This window comes from Mixophyes fleayi, chromosome 1 (assembly GCF_038048845.1).
Source record: "Mixophyes fleayi isolate aMixFle1 chromosome 1, aMixFle1.hap1, whole genome shotgun sequence".
Taxonomy (NCBI): domain Eukaryota; kingdom Metazoa; phylum Chordata; class Amphibia; order Anura; family Limnodynastidae; genus Mixophyes; species Mixophyes fleayi.
The window spans coordinates 359211655-359230445 of NC_134402.1; positions in this window are offsets into that span (position 1 = coordinate 359211655).

An 18791-nucleotide genomic window follows, 5' to 3' on the forward strand; every position below is an offset into this window, starting at 1 on the left:
TATATATATATATATATATATATATTACTAGTGTATATAAAACACTAATAAATATAAATTTATATATACACACACATACTAGTGTCAATAAGACAAAACAACTGCATTTCATCATCATCACCATTTACATATATAGCGCCACTGATTCCGCAGCGCTGTACAGAGAACTCACTCACATCAGTCCCTGCCCCATTGGAGCTTACAGTCTGAATTCCCTAACATACATACAGACAGACTGAGAGAGACTAGGGTCATTTCCATATCAAACTGAGTTACGAGTGGTTTTCACTAAGCACATTGCCATGGTTTTACCGATTATTTGTTACATGTCGGAACCTGACATTTCTGTAGATTTAAGAAAAAGTGATAGATGTCATAATTATCCAGCATGACAGACTAATCTTCTGTCCTCATTGCATATCATGGGCCATTCACATGTGCATTTTGCCAGTGTGGGTTCCGTTGCCCATTCACTGACATGGAACATCCACCAGTGTTTGTTTTCAGACATATTGCATGGTCCAATATTTTTGGTTTTTTAGGTTATGTTTCATTAAGGTGCTTTCCAATATGAAGCCTTCATTAGCAATATTTTTGTTGAACCTGTAGTTCTAAAAGCAATTTCTTTTTGTATTATAGTTAAGAAAACTACTAACACTGTAATTCTAAAATATAAGTGAATAATTCTAAGCACTAGAGAGTCAGTGACTCTTTGCAGGTATGCAAGCACAATGATCAGTTTGTATGTTCTATGACTAATGGTCATGTGATGGAACCCTCCATATGCATTCTTATTGCCCTGATGCAATTCTTAGGGCCGTTTCAGACAGGTGTCTTTAACACTGCACTTTTCTAATAAGGAAGCAGTGGCATTCAGAGGCCATATATAATGCTCCTGCAGAGTGGCAAATTATATTTTTATTGCTACAGGCAGCGTTTTAACGTACTGGTGTGACAGAGACCACTTTCCCCATTCACTTTAATGTCACATGGTGGAAGTGTTTTATCATTTTAGAATAAACAGCTGCAATCTAAGACACCTGTATGATATAGATGTACATTTGCACATAACAGTACCCCTGTATTTGCCGTGCCCCCCCCCAAAGTACAGGCTTGTATGAGAGGAAGGTGATGTCACTAAAACACCTGCTAAAATGCTGACATGTCTGAGTAGGTCAAAGTATTTGTGTATGTATCTGTCCTAAACTATGATAATACCTGTCCTAAGTATTGAATGCTCTGAACTTGTCCATTTTGACCATGTGTCGAAATTTGGTATGGATTCTGGTGCGCTGGCTGTGCAGCAAGATCGCAGGTTGTGGTCAGTATTTATCTCATTATTGGTATTCACATGTTCTCTGTGTATGTCCAAATAACACCCATCTCGTTGTTCAGACGCAACTGAATTGCAGCGAAGTTATGTCCATCTACAAAAAAAATAATTGCACGCAGCAATGAATGTCATTATTTCACCTGTTTTACTTCATAACCAGTTACATCCTATCTATTAGTGTGAAGGAGCGACCGTCTTGCTTCTATTACACGCCCTCGTGATGACCACATTGCGGGGGTAGTAGTGCGGACACAAGAGAATTCCTCATTTAGTGGCCAGGCTGCACATGAACTAACCTCATTATGGGGCTCAACAGTTGACACATACCCAATGCAGACCCCTAGTATATTATTATTATTATCATGGATAATATACAGTGCATTCACGTGTCGGTGATGACATCAACACACACACACACAGAAACTAAGGAAATTGGGATGGTGGGTTTGGGCTTTGTAATTCTAGACTCTCCTTGCTCCACAGCCCTCACCTTGGACAGTACCTACATCAAGTATTTCTCCTACTTTGTGTGTGTGTGTGTGTGTGTTGTGTGTGTGTATATATATATCCTTCCTGCTTTTTCACTGAGCAGATGTGTCCAGGTGAGCAATCCACTGGGGTCTGCATGGTCTTAGCCTTCCACTGCAATAGACCGCAACTCTCATCATGCCTTCTACCTCTCTACTGCTGATCTTCACCTTCTTTGTTACCATGCTGTTCTGGCTGCACCTCTACTCCTGACCTCATTGCCTAAACTAAATGTTTGCACTGGACCTCATTGCTCCAGTTGCACCACTACATCAGACCTTTTCACTCCAACTGCACATCTGCACTATACCTTTACTGGAACAATTTCTCTATTCAGTCTTCCAGCTTCTCGGCCCTCCATCCATTTACCTCTAATGATACTGCTCTCTTCAGCTCCACCAGACTGTAATGTTATCTGCCTATAACTGCACACACTAACTTATCCAGCCTATTTTGGTATTTGTCTTCTATTCCTTTAATGGCTTTCAACATAATACAGGCATTACGCTCATTGTACCGTCATTATAGCTGTCTCCCTCATTCCTTACTCTGTTGTAGTTCTTTACATCCTGCCTGGTGCTGCTATAATCTTCTCAGTTCTACTATGCTTATTGCTTTTATACTAGACATATTGTATTGCTGTTGCCTTCATTGCCATTCTTAACCTATGCTTTTATACTGATCTCTGTAACCTGACCCCTTGTCTTCCCCCTCCCTCATGCTCTTGTTTACCAGCACTCCACCCTGCCTTCTTACCATTCATTTCCAGCGCCTTATTTCTTTCTTGGCCTGACTCATCCATCTCTCCTTCCTTCTTCCCTCCCACTCCACCATTCTCCCTGTCCAATTCCTCATTTCTGTTTTATACCCTTCTTTGCCTCCCTGCTCCCTCCTCTCCTCGCCCACATGACCACATCAACCTCAGTCCCTATCCCTTGCTCCAAACCCATGCCTCCCCAGCAAACCCTATCAACCTTCTCTACATCTTTCCACTTTCCGCTCTCATGTTCCTTCTGAGGGCAGGTCAGTCTGAAATAAACTGGGACCCAGCCATAACCTCTTCATGTCTAACTCCATCAACTTACTTGCAAGAATTGAAACCTGGCTATCCTCTGCTGACACCAACTCACCTGCTGCTCTATCCTTTGGTGGTATCTCCCTGTCACACACCTGTGTGCTGGTCCGGCTATCCTCCCTTTGCACCTTCTGGGTCATTCTCCCCAAGCTAGCTTTCTCCTCCTTTGAGGTCCATTCCATTCACCTCCTCACCTTTGCATTGCTGTAATCTATCATCCGCCTGTTACGAGCCGCGGCGGTGCCCAGCCGCCACGACTCACCCACGTCCCGGCCGCCGCTATGGCGACTGGGACGTCACTTCCGCCCATAACCCGGCCGTTGCCGGGGCAACGGATGAACGCTTCAGCGCTGCGTCCCGGTGGCGAGTAGCCGGGCGCATGCTCTTAGTGTATTACTTGCCTGCGGGCTAATTAAATATTAGGTGCAAGGGGGCTGGATATTGCCAGAGCTAGGCTCTGATTGGCTGGGCTTACTATTTAAGGCAATGAGGTCTGCTACCTCATTGCCGGTTATAGCTTCTGTTCCTCAGTCTGCTGACCTGCTTGTTCCTGTTCCTGTCTATTGTATTCTGCTGACCTCTCGTGTATGACCCTTGGCTTTGGATTTGGACTTCGCTTGTGTATCCCGTGATCCTGACCTTTGGCCTGTTACCGTATCTCTTGTTTGCCTGTGACCCTTGACCCCGGTTTGTTATCTGGATTTGCTACCTGCTGCCGGCCCTTGACCTCTGCGTGGACCTCACTCCGCTTGCCTGGGTTCTCCCCAGCCGGTACACACTTCACGACCCTCTGTCAGTCTGCAGCCCAGTCTGTCCCCACCATCAGGGGCTCCAGTGAACACCTGATTGGCAGAGTAGACTCCGGGTTGTGTTGTGCCGGCTGGAGGGGTTCCTAACACCGCCTGGCCCAGTTTTCCAATTTTTTATTATATATGTTTGCTTGGCTCCCCCACTTATTCTGGTAGACTTCAACATCCTGATTGATTCCACTAACCTTGCCATAGTCAAGTTTCTCTTCCTCTCATCCTCATTTGACTTCTCAATGGACCTCCTCCCCCTCTCACAAAACTTGTCACTCCATTGATCTAGTCTATTCCCACCTCTGTGTTGCCACTGACTTCAACAAATCCTCCCTTCCACTCTGCAGCCACAAACTTATCTCCTTTAGCATCTCACAACCCCCTCTCCGAAGGCTACACACTATGTGGAGGCTTGATGCTCTTGACCTTTCCTTCTCCTCTCTTCATTCTCCTTTGACACCATTGGCCACCCTCTGATCTTGCAAACCTTCAATTTCATTGGCATCTGCGATACTGTCCTTGCACAGTCCACCTCCTACCTACTTTTTCTTTCTGTACCATACCTCCAATTCCCCTCCTCTCCCTCGGCCCGCTGGCCTCTCCCAAGGGTCAGTTTTTTTGTCCTCTGCTCTTCTCTATCTACACTTCTTCCCTCTGCGATCTCATCAGCTGTTTTGGCATTCAATATCACACTATGTTAATGACACCCTAAATTTATCTCCTCTCTTCTCTACAGTTGCTATCTTAAGCTGAACATGTCTAAGGTGAAAATTGCTGCCCTCTCCCTTTATGGTCCTCTCCATTCTGTTCTTCATGGCCTCTGCCTGGCTGTCATCTTTGACTCCTCCCTATCCTTCACCACCCACATTCAGTTCCTCACTTCTACTGTTACCACCTTTCTAACATGTCTAGGATCAGACACTTTCTCACCATGGAAGTAACTAAAACCATTATCCACTCACTTATTATCTCTGTTATGAGCTGTGGCAGTGTCCATAGCTGCCGCAGCTCGCTCTCCTCTGGGCCAGGCGTCCCGGCCGTCTCCTTGACTACCGGGTTGTCACTTCCAGTTTCCGGTCTGACGGTTGCCAAGGCAACCGCCAGATGCAGCGCTGTCAAACGCTGCGTCCCGGCAGGGAGATTAGCCGGGCATGTGCGTCTTAGTGAATAAATTATCATCGGCCTCCTGTGGCTGATTAAGTTAGACTGGGCTGCTTGGTTCCCATTGGCTGCTCTTGGTATTTAAGGCAGCGAGGACTGGACCTCCTTGCCGGTTATAGCGTTTCCAGTCCTGTGCTGTTTCTGACCTGCTATTGGATTCCTGTCTGCCTGATCTTCCATTGTGACCTTTACTTGTACCCTGGACTTTTCCTGCCTGTGACCCTGACCTTTTGGCTTGTATTCTGGAGTTCTCTGTTTCACTACGATCCTCTGACCTGGGCCTCCTACTGATCACCCACTTCAGTTTGGGCAAACACCTCCGGTTCCATTTGCGCCACGGCCACCATTGGTGAGCTTTCACTACTCCGAGTACCTGTGAGCATATAAAGCTCTACGGAAAAGGCAGCTGTTACAGGTGAAGACATCTACTCTAATCTGTTCTTAAAGCTCATCTTGGTGGTTGTGAGCTCTAACACTCTCATAGATTATTGTAACCTGCTCTCTGACCTTCCTTTATTCCATCTCTCCCAACTTTAAACTAACCTCAATGCTGCTGCCCAAGTCATTTTTCTCTTTTGACCGATGTGCCTCTACAAGTTGCTACCTTGTCTTCCTGTCCCTTGCCAGAGTCCACTTCAAACTCCTTCCTCACCAACAAAGCCCTCAACCCCTCCTCTATGCACTACATCTCCACCCTCATTTACACTTACTCCTACAACTACTGCCTTACCTCCCCCCTGGTTACCTCTTCCCACTCCCGCCTTCAGGAGTTCTTCCTCACTAATCTAGCTAGCCCTCATTCTTACCTTCCCACCTCTGAATACCCCACCTCTGCTCGTCCCCTAAATTTCACCCTTTTTATAGCCAGCCATCCATCCTCTCTAGAATGTAAGCCCTCTATCCTATTGTTTTCCTTATAGTAATGTAAATTTTTATATTTACTTATTTTGTTACACTTACAATTTTATCTTTTGTAGCATGTTCTAACACCCTTGGAGTCACCCTATAAATAAAAGAGAACAATAAAATATTTCCTGATATGTGTCTGTGTCATGTAATTATATGTGTATATGGTTCCTACGGTATCTATAGATACTGTTTAAAAGTATAGCATAGTCTATTTGTCAGTGTTGTGTATATGTTTGTAAGTCCCACATGTAGGATGTCTGCTTTTGAACACAGGAGTTAAATGTAATATGACCACTCCTCTCATGGTGATGCCCATGGTCTTACAATGCCTTCAGAGTATGGTAAGTGGTGTCCAAAGCCAGAATATGTTGGTACCAGATCTGTGGAGTAAAAATAGATTTAACAAACAGAAAGCTCCAGGAGCACTCGGTGTCCCAGTGTTAATGTTATTAATAGAGCATAAACACAGTACAGATCTGAAAGCTAATACAGAATAAGTTAAAGTCTCAGACACAGCAATTGGCCCAAATTGTGGGATTTGCATTCTCATCAATAGTTTTAGCTGTATGTGGCATTATAATTTGTTTAGTAAACAATAGGAGATATTAATGAAAACAGGTATACATTGAGACATTGTGCTGTAACCCAAAGGAAGCCACCATTTATCAAGTGCAGTTTAGAAAGTAAAAGCAAATATGATTGGTTTCCGTCTTCCACAACCCTTTTTCCTGTGTTTCAATTTTCATAATGTTCCCCCATAAAATTCTGACAGAAGATGAAAACTAAACCTCTAGTCTACTCATTTTTGTTGTTAATGATTTAATCTCCGGACAGACCACTTTGTTTATCCAAGCATGATTAAATAATGTTGTAGCTACAGCAAGTAATACAATCAATAGTTGAAATGAACAAACAGGACACAAACAAAGTATCAAGTTCTATATTTAGTGTCTTTAACATAATGTTTGCATTTTTGTTTTTTAAACAAAGTACTTTAAGTTTATTATACAAACTGTATATAGTACATGATCCTACAGTAATATTACATGTCCACTCGTTTTAGTACAACAGGATCCTTGTAAAAGCAGACTATCCCAAGTGCTTAATTCAGACGGAATCATGGACACCCCCCACCTTACGTACTAAACACTAGAATGCAATAAGTATCTTAAGTCACACTTAAAAAAAAACTTAGATTGGAGATGCTGTGCAGGTGAATATTGCACAATGGAGCCCTGTACATGTAATCTAGGACTGGTAGAAGTATCTGAAACATTGCTTTGTGTATTACAATGATTACAACTTTCAATGAGACTGGGTCAAATTAAAAACAGTGAAAATTGATAATATACATATTAATAGCATTACTTTCAATGAAAGAAAAGTGATTCAGAAAAATTTGTAAGACCATTACAGTGAAAATTGATAAAATAGTCACAAAACTGGAATGACTAATGTGATCACCAGCTTTAACTCCAAATTGTGAATGAAATATTAAACATATATCAACTGCATCAATGAGCACTTTTGCCCACCGCCCATCAAGCACCAAGTTTACATTTTTCTTTTGGTGAAAAAATAAATAAAAAAAGCAACAACAAAAAAACCCCAAAAAACTAAAGATAACCTCACCCTGTCTTTTATTATGTCAGAAGCCTGGCTTTACGGCAGGCCTGTCCAACCTGCGTCCCTCCAGGTGTTGTGAAACTACAAGCCCCAGCATGCTTTGCCAGTAGACAACCTGTTAATAGCTGGAAGGGCATGCTGGGACTTGTAGTTTCACAACATCTGGAGGGCCGCAGGTTTGACAGGCCTGCTTTACGGTGACCGTTTCTGTGGAGGTGTGCATTTTGTACACAAAACCCATATACAGCCTAGTCTTTTACAGAGGAATTGCCTGATATTCATGAGGTCTGACATAGTTGTCCCTTGTAAATTAATAGGCTGCATTTAATATTAGTACCACCAACAAAATGGATGTCATCTGCTGTGTGTAGGTGACAGGTCCACTTTAGATTGATTACACACTGCCCAGTCCTGCATGCATGTACAGAGTCTATATATTTTACTGTGGTGGGAAGATGACCACGCACACATACCAATAGCAGTCATCTACAGCCATCTTCTCATTGCATTTACAAATCTGTTTTATAACCAGACAATCAATTTTTGACCAGATTATCGGACACTCCAGATATTTTTGGGCCACATGCACTGTGGTATTGGGGAAATTGGGATGTGATATGGTAGAATGTGTTGCAAGCATTATATCATGGAGGCTTGGATTGAGGGTTGCTACAAGTTTGAGCATTGTTGAACTGTGCACTTTATGGTACAGGATGTGGTGGTTTCCTGTGTGCATGAGAGCAAGAATTAGGCCAGCACTCTAATAATTGTAATACATATTAAGTAATGTAAATTAATAGAATATAGTTACGGTAAGTGGGAATATTTATATGGAGCCAAATAAGGCAAGTACTCACATAAATTACAAGGTCTTTATTTATAATTAAGGTTAGACACAATAATCTATGACTATTTGTATATCCATATAAACGTGGTCTCATAGGCCATTATAAGTAGATCAGAGTTTGGAATGTTGCCTTTACCTTAGTTTGTAGTTGCCAACACTATACTAACAAAAGTTCTCATAGCAACAAAACTGAAAGATGAACCTAACACCATTTTGTGAATGTGACCAGCTGTCTCTAATACAAACAATGCTGTTGACGTATACAATCCTGACCTGTTCACCTATTCCCTAATAAATATATTTTTCAGATCAACTGAAAGGGAAATTTAACCTTAAGTTTTTAAAGGTATGATTGAAAACCTAAAAAGGTGTTCAGACCCTGGGGACGCAACTAGACATTTGTGTTCACCATAGAAAGATGTTACACAAGGACCTCCATGTACCAAACAATAGCACAGGATCTCATATACATAAATAGGATTTTGACCAGAAAGACAGCCCCCCTGCAGCTATGGGCACCTTAGAAGATATGTCAGTGTTCATCAGAGCCGTAACTTAAAATTCTAGCGCCTGGGGCGAGAAAGTCAAATGCTGCCCCCCTAGCACTCAATTTTAACCAAATTAACCTAAAATATTCCTAAATTGCGCCCGTTCCCCCTTCAGCGCTGCGCCCTAGGCAGTCGCCCCTATCGCACAGCCCTAGTTACGGCCCTGGTGCTAGTCAGAATGTTATCAGTTTTCAAATGGGCAGGAAGAGAACAAACTGGAAGCAATCAGAGCGTTCACAGAAGCTACCAAATATTTCCGAAGGTCAGTGTGTTGATCTTATGGCGGGCAGCAATCTGTCCACTTATCTGATTGATGATGATTGTGTACGTGAGGAAAGACTGCATGTGACAGGGGCAATACCAAGATGTCAACAAGAGATTGTATGCAAGAAACAAGCTATGGACGGAGCATAGAAAGTGAAAAGAGCAGGGTCAACAGCACAGTAGTAATGTGAGGCTTTGTCTGACTGGTGGAATTAAATGCACCTCTACATGGAATTAAGCTCATACAGCAAAAATTGTTTTGATTAGCAACTGTTTGCATGAAAGGTAATTTCTGCCATTTAGTGGAGTGGGCCTATAAAACACACTAGGCTAATGAGTCATTAAGGAGAGCAAGGCAAAAAAAAGTAGTATATTTGATCCTGGACAAACCATATTACAATGCAAGGGGTTCAAATTAAATTACTTTGCACATAAGTTAAAAACTGGCTATTTTACATCTAGCACACAAATACTTGACAGCTTTATTTTTACACTGAAATTGAAAGTTGATCTAGAACATGCCCTTCCCCAACTATAAATCTGATCTCACATTTTATATTTACCTCTCCCTCAAATGCAACATGGTTTTCCCCAGGTGCAAAGTAACTCCTGTTTTTTGCATTGCTCACCTTAATGCTCAGGTCCAATGAATTTATGTAACTTCAGTATAAGATTTCTACTACATCATTTATGCTTTGCTGGAATTTACAATGAGCTGCCGTAATATCTGCCAGCAGCCTTGTTTATACAGATTACTTTCGTGCAGCAGTGAACCATGATCTGTTCTGAAGTGAGTCAGAAAATGTGCAACAACTCTGGAGTGGTTTCTGCTTTGCCTCAGAAACCATATAGCAAACAATAATATGGTCCATAGCTAGAAACATGTTGTTTTGCTAATAAAATATTGCTTTCACAATTTATGAGCCTAGATTGATGTAGTAATCACTGAAGTTGGTACAATAAATACTATTCTGTTATATCTACCTGTCTTCATTTGCACATTAAGAACATCAGGTGAAGAGGCTTCCAGTGTAAAATTTTGTATTGTCAGACTAGGAAATGCACATTTAAAAATAAAAAAACAAATACAAGTGCAAATAGATCTAATAAATACCACTGTAGATTTAAAATATAGTAACATTTATTTGTACAACCATTAATACATATATAAAGCAAAAATTAAAAAGAAAAGAAAATATCGTACATGATCCACATAATAGTATTGTGTATATCATACAACATATGTGCGGAATTTAATAGATACAATTGTGTCTTGTACTGTGGGCTAATCCAGTGATCTCTTATTATCAAAAATTCCGGATTATGCAATGAATGATTGTCTATGAGACACTTTTTTTTCTCTATATGTACACTATACGTGAATTAAAAAAAAATTAAGACCAAAATTAGTCTGGATTAATGATTTGGTGGAGTATGTTTTGATACTTTCTTTTCTTTTTAATTTTTTCCCTTTATATAAGTATTAATGGTTGTACAAATAAATTCTATTACGTATTTTAAATCTACGGTGGTATTTATTACATAGGATCTATTTGCGCTTGTTTTTGTTTTTTGATTTCTTCCATTATAATTGAAGTTGATGCACAACAACTTCTAGAAATAAGCAGCATTTTTTTTCCTATCTTGTTACTTGAATCTTTGTTTTATCTATACTATACAAGGTATAGACTGCTTTAGTCATGCGCCAGGCTTTTCTGCCCATTTGGGTTTAGAATTGTAGACATTTAAAAATAATCTAAAAAAATGTAAAAAATATTGTGAATAGCAAGAAAAGGACTGTAGTCTGAAAATGTTCACACATGCTTAGTAGTTTTTGACCAACCCAAGCTCCAATCACACAGCCTGATGCAGGCTGGACAGGATTTCCATTTGCAAACTGAAGAATCTGGTTGGTTGATGATATTATCAATGTGTATCTTCAGCTAAAGGGCATGCATATGATCAAGTAGTATTGTGCAGATTCCCAAATCACCAGATTTGTGGCCAGTTTAGGAACACAAGATTTTCTAAGAACAGAGTCTATCAATTCACTAGCAATCGGTGAGAATGCACCCTTATCTATTCACCAGTATCCAGTGACATAACCAAGTATACACTCAATCAGTGCACTAGGAACCAGTAACATAACCAAGAATACATCCGATCGGGTGTATTCTTGGTTATGTCACTGGCTACTAGTACACTGATCATGTGTATGTTTGGTTATGTCACTGGTTCCTAGTGCACTGATCGGGTGTATACTTGGTTGTCACTGATCATTGCACTAGTAATCAGTGACATAACCAAGAATACACCCAATCAGGGTTTGGGTGCGATATGGCGATGGTGAATACTTCGGCACTTATGCTGTCGACATCAAATTGATGACAGTGTAAATGTTGACATTCATTCTGTCGACATATGTAAAATTGCGACTGTTGATAGTAGTTATGCCAATATTCATAGAGCAATACAGTCGCTGCGTCCGACACAAAATAGTTAACAAAATAAAACAACCCACTAACGCCCCCCCCCCCCCCCCCCCCCCACCACCACCCAAAACAAAAAAAAAAGAAAAACATATTAATCCTAGTGCAGTCAGCCTATGCTGGTACTAGCAAAATTGGGGAAGGGGAAGCATGATGCCCCCCTGAATTTACTAGAACCAGCATTAGGCCAGCACTTTGCCAGGAATTATAGCAGGGCAACCCGCAGCCTGAGGTCCTCATGCCATAATGATACCCAGCATGGGGCTGGATTCCTTAGGCAGATGTGGTCTGCCTGCCTGCCAGGGCTCCCGTTGTATAATGGAAGAATTACAGCCGCTAAGTCTATCTATAACCTGGGACTTTCCCTCTTACAGTGTGGGATAGCACCAGCATGCCCAAACTGTTAATGGCAGCCTGGGCTTCCTGGAACCTGTAGTGCACCAAGTCAAAATCGTGTATTAATTATAAGTTTTATTTACGGATGGCTAGAAATCTGTAGTTTGAGGGGGGGAGGGGGGGCAAACTCTGCTCAGCAGCCTACTAGGAACATTTTAAAGGAAAACAAATGCATGTAGCAGAGTGACCGAGTCAAACGTAGCCAGCCCAGTTTAGGACCGTCCACTATAGGACCGGCCTAAGGGGCATGTGCCCCTGCCCCCCTAGCTGAGCCAGGCCCTGGTGGTAAGAGGCCTAGTGCTTTCAACATGGGGCTAGCAGGGGCAAACGCAGGATTCGAGGAAGGGGATTTCCACGCCACGATACAAGTGGGCATGTCCAGTATGTGTAGGGGTGTGGCTACAAACACACACGGTGTCAAACACACAGATATGTAAACTGTCCCATACACAGACAAGCACAGACACACAAACACACAGGATCAAACACAGATATGTAAGCTGTCACATACACACACACATACATAAACACACACATAAACACAGATATGTAAGCTGTCACACACACACACACACACACACACATACATAAACACACAGGATCAAACACACAGACATGTAAGCTGTCATATACACAGACAAACACAGACTCTCTCTCACACACACACACATTCTTACCTTCTTCTGCAGCCTCCTGCATAACACCCATGCTGGCCGTGTGGGAGGAAGGGACGGGGTCACACTGCCGGCAGAGAGCTGTGCTCACACAACAGGGGACTGACTGGGAGATGATTACAAACAGTAGTGGCTGGTCCCGGGAGAGGGGCCAGCCACTGTAAGCATACGACACCCCAGGTAGGACAGGTGTTTCTGGGGACTAGGAAACCCCCCCTGGGTGCGCCCCTGGCTGGGTACCCTTAGGGAGGAAGGGGTTTTTTGGTTTTTTTTCTTTTGCGGACCTAGTGCTAGTTCTAGTAAAATCAAGGGGACTCCACGACAGAATGAATATGTCGACATTTACACTGTCACTATTTTGATGCCGACAGCATAAGTGTCAACATATTCACAGTCGCCAGAATGACTACATCCCCCGATCAGTGTACTTAGAACCAGTAACATCGTTGAGAATGCATCCCATCAGGAACTAGGAATCAGGTCATTGTATGCAATTTGTTTCACGATACCCTCAATGTACAGCGCTAAATGATACGTCATTGTTTAATAAATAATGGATAACAACATCTAGTGACATCACAAACATTTCTTCAATGCCTAATGTATACAAGCAGAGAGAACAGGGACAGAAGTAGTTAGAATGCTGTAGTTTTAAGGGGAGTCTCAGTTGTTTTATGATGTATGATGTATTTGTAAGCATCTGAAAAGCATTAGATTAGACTAGTCATAAAGTGTATTGTGCTACAATGGACATGTATAGATATATAGTATGTATTCAGAATATGACATAAAAGTGTTTTTAAATTAGGAAAGGCAGAAATATGTAAAATTAGGATACAATATGTGGTGCCAATGGCATATACCAAAGAATTTTGCCAATAGTACCCACAGTTACAAGGGGAAAAGCAGCACAAAATAGGAGTCTTATATTCAAATTTGTTTGCATGTGTATATTATATATACACACACACACACACACACACACACACACTCCAACTGCAAAAAGTGTTGTCCATAGATACCAAAAAGGTAGCACCCAATATGTGGCTGATTTGTTCAAGATGTAAAGTATCTACAATAAATATGTAGCCACTGTACACTGAAGCTATTCTCCTCACTAATAAGGGAGTCATTTATTGTTTGGTCAGATCTAAAATACGTACAGGATGAGCACCAACTAGTAATCGCTTTACTACCAGTATAGACAACACTGTGTGTATGTTCAAGTAGGAGCTGTAAACATTTTCAGAACAACATATTTATGTTTCTATCATAGAAATATTAGTTTGGCCAGTGATATTAATTCATGTAAATTCTGAAAATCATCAAGTTTTTATTATGCTTTACTAACAAGAACCACTTGCAAATATATTTGAAATGGAAATGTGCATCTTACAAGTAATGCTATGTAATACTAATACTATGTTTATGCATTGATTACCCAATGGCCACCAATGAGAATAGTTGAAGTAGTAGTACCCATACACAGGCAGATCCAACAGTTTGAACTGAGCCTCAATCATAAAGACCCAGCTAAACAACGCCGGACCCTGTGACACCGTTAGCAGCACTGTTGGATGACGATCTTACACACTGTCTGACATGGGCATCATGTTACTATATTTTGTGCTCCTTCAAACAGGCACTTAAAACTCACCTCTTCTTCATAACCTACCAGCTTCCCACCTAATCCTCTTTCCATGCTCATTCTCTTCACCTCTCTTCCCAGCCTTACTATTTACTGTGCTATATACCCTCTACTGACTCCCCTTTGTGCCTGCTGTCTATTTGCCTTCACATTAGGATGTAAGCTCTTATGTGGGGGTCCTTCCTCCCTCCTGTCTCTATACCTATTCTTCTGCTCCAACCTCACTACAATAGCCATGCATGGAGTTTCTGAAGTCTTGGTTTATTGTTCTGTACGGTTTTACTCTGTATGGTCGACTGTCTGTGTTGTGTACGGCGCTGCGGAAATCTTGTGACGCCTTATAAACAAACGATAATACTAATAATATTTTCTAGCCTTCCTGATAGACACCTTCACATTTTCAATCAGCACTATAAGCTGTAACACTCAACTATTACTTCATTGTGTTTAAGGGATGTTATAACAATGACGGCAATAAAAACATGCATCTTATGCTTCTCCCTGCAATTTGTTGCCAGACACCATCTCAGTATAAGACCAACCTTAGTGCGACAATGTTCCTTTAACTAGTCGTATAATCAGACAATATGAGGACAATAATCAAGTTCTCATTGTGTGTCTTAATGATCTCCCTTCTCATATTAATACTTGTCTATCCCTAAATCTCATTGACTGTATCAGATGTTAATACAATTAAAGCAGACATCGAGATAAATGTCCTTTTAATGACAACATAAAATCTAAGGGGTATATTTACTAAACTGTGGGTTTGAAAAAGTGGAGATGCTGTCTATAGCATCCAATCAGATTCTAGCTATCATTTATTTAGTGCATTGTACAAAATTACAGCTAGAATCTGATTAGTTGCTATAGGCAACATCTCCACTTTTTCATATCCGCAGTTTAGTAGGTATACTCTACAGGTTGTCATACTGAATGCCATACCTTTCCCACTAAAAGTGTGCAGCACTCATAAGCGCTGAGTTGCTCTGGAAACAGTCTTCTATTGTCACACACAAAAGGTTCATAAAAATGATTTTGTTCTCTTCACTATTACAGGAAATTGGTCAATTTGTTTAATCTGATTCTATCACTTCATTCCTTTTTAAATCCTTACAGGTGTTCCTGTCGGGGCAGCGCAGGGAGTAAGGTAAATGGCAGATAGTACTATTCCTAGCATTTTCTTGTTTGTAAACCAATGGAGAAATATATATCTGGAACTGTCTGAGGCCAACACTAAGCCATCCCACTCCAAGTGCATAGGGGGTGCTTTGCTGACCTTTGTGTTATTATGGAAAACAAGCTAACGCCACATTTAAAATGCCCACATTGGTGGCAGCGATTTTGTTCTTTTAAAGCAATATTGATGAGAAAATAGTCTGTCAATTCACTGGGAATTAGCGACATTACTGAATCCAGCATGAGTCACTTTGTATCTCATGCCCCATTGATCTCACTAGTTCCTCAGTGAATTAACAGGATGAATTCTCATGAATAGTGCCTGAAAATGACAAAATGGCCGATTCCAATGCATGTGACATGTACACTTTGAAATCTCACTGTGAACACATTTTCATGCACATACCCCTCCATGTTTCCTGAATATGATTTGTGAAGTCACCCCCTGGATAACAAAGATAAACATGAGGTACTATTGCACAGAAATGCCATAGTTAGTGTGAAAATATGTGCATATAGGGGATCTGCTACAGATGGACGCCTCTGGGACACGTAGGAAAAGATGCATACTAGCATCCTTATGTAGATACAGACAAATATTGCAATGCTAACTCAAAAAGAGTACTACATGCGCTGCACCAGTGTGTGAATTTATACTTGACAGAAGCACTGGATACACAAGCATAAGGCATATGTTTTAGTACACAATGCCACAGTGGCATTACACTATTTGTACATAACCTAATAATGTAATAAATGCACATAATTATTTGGATGGACTGGAGTCTCTTAAAACGCTTAAGCGGTTTGTTGTTGACTCCTGAAACCAGTCCATAAAGACATTAATAGTTTACTTGGTGGGTCCCTGTGATACATGTAATGTACCCTATTATGTTTTATTATGTGTCATTGTTCTTGAAAATTGATTGGATGTATTTGCCATGCATTACTACAATGTGTTTATACCTGTTCGATGAATTTAGACATGCTTATTTGTCCATGTATGTGCTTATGTTTTGTCTCAAAACTTGCTAATATTTCATATTAAAAGTGGATACCTCTTTAGCGTAAATTGGTAGTTTCAGTTATGTTGTGTTTTTGGTTTTGTTATATGTATGTTCAAAAATTCAATAAAAATGTACTTAATTAAAAAAAAAACATAATACAGTTCCCTGTTTGTACAAGATAAAATAATGCGGTCAGATTCTTCTTAATAAAAGCGAAGGTTGCATTTACCATAAATAAAAATAAAATACAACGCCTATACATCCCTTTAAGAAATAAATGTACTGTAAATTGTGTTTCTGGCACTAATTTTATTAATTGATCTAATATAGCCACAATGTACTCAGGCGCGGGCTGACGGACGTCAGCCCGGGGGGCACACGCCGCACAAGTGGCCGCATCACATGACACGTGATGCGGTTGCGTCATCAATGACGCGGCCGCATCACATTTATATTACTTCCGGGGGGCGGCCGGCCCTAACAGCCGTTATTGTGAGCGGCCCGGGCGGGCGATGCCCCCCTGCCCAGCCCGCCCCTGAAAGTACTATCAGCTAGAGGTCAATATGCAAACAGTCAATCACAAGTGGCTAGATGGCTCCAGCTCACACAAGACATACACCTCCTGTCAGACTTAACTGCATCCCCGTCTTATGGAGTCATAATTATGCAACACAACTTTATTGTACTCGGCCTATTATGCCTAGTTTTAACAAGTTGAGATACAATTATAGTATGTTCGTACAGGTCCGCATATGTCCTGTATAACCAGCAGCTAAGGATCTACAGGTGGTCCTAACCTGTTGGTTTTTGTACAAAACTAAGGGGGTTGATCCAGCCCTATTGTTATACAAGGATTGTAGGATTTGTGGGGTGTGGTAATTGCTGATAATAAATACTGATGGAATATACATACTATGAGTCATGTACTGTGTCACTATTAATAAAGTTAATTTTATTTAAGTAATTATAACCCATAGACTATACACCATAGATGGGTGCCTTAAAAGCTACCAACACTCGTAGAATAAAAAACACAACTACATGCAGAAAACATTTGATTTAAAAAACATATGAATAAAAGTCCAGCTATAACATATATATGTCCATATGTCAGTACCATCCAGGTTAATGAATTAGGATGTCAATTTGATAGTAAGTAACCATAGGTCCGTAATACAATTGATCGGGGTATCCAAATATGTATATTAAAAGTCTCTATACTTGCAGTGGGTAACCATGGATAGAGCGCCCATCAGACGATTCTTGAACTGTTGGCCGCCATAGTTGCAGTGGTCGGTGAATCAGGATTCCACTGTGTGAACTGCAATGAATCAGTGTGCGTTCCACGTGTCAATGATACCTTTTTGTAGTACACGTGGGTGTTACCAACGCGTTTCTTCACTCCCGGTGACTTTTTCAAGGGAGAATGTTGTTGCTTAAGGCGTTCCCAATTCTTATAGTGGGATGTAGATGACGTAATGCGTATTGGACTAATTAATAAACAATGAGCCAATAGGTTACATTGCAAATGTCTTCCGTTCGAATATATTTGGTCTCTGTTTTTATATATCGAATATACCAGCATGAGAACACAGATTGATTTGTATTGTACAGGCAGTATTTGAGTAGATATTCTACCTTATATATATTATCAGGTGATCTATTTTGTACAGACATTTATCAGCTTCAACAGATTAAATGCACTAGGTAGGATATAAAACATAAATTGTAGCTCCATAGATAAAATGGGCACATAATGAGAAAAGAAAGGAAAAAGGAAACTGGGCATACAATTACTTAAAATTAGCATATAAGGTGCAATCTATATGCACATTATAATAAATATTCTAATGCAAACTGTTATATTGAGTCTAATATTGAACCAGAGCAGTTGGAAATATATATTGTGACTAGGGTCATCTAGAGACTCCATTGCAATAGTGTCTCTATAGGTGCATTTACATAACAAATTACCATATTAGAGTGAGTCTTGATCGCTATTAAATGCTATGATTATTTTGATACCCAACCTGGAAGCTGTTAGGATCTCATTGAAAATTTGACAAATTCGAAAATCACCTGATCTCATACCAGATATGTACCAGATATGTGTGCATGGACACCCTTATGAGACTCCCCCGGCAGGACCTGCCAAAACTAGTATGGTCTACAGCACCAGGTATTCTCAAAACCATATGGTTTTGGTACCCACCTGGCTTATCTTCCAAGTGCTGATGGGTTTGGGTGTTTTCGACAGTAGTATGGATATAGACTAAAAATTAGGCATGTCCGTGCCGGGACAGGTCT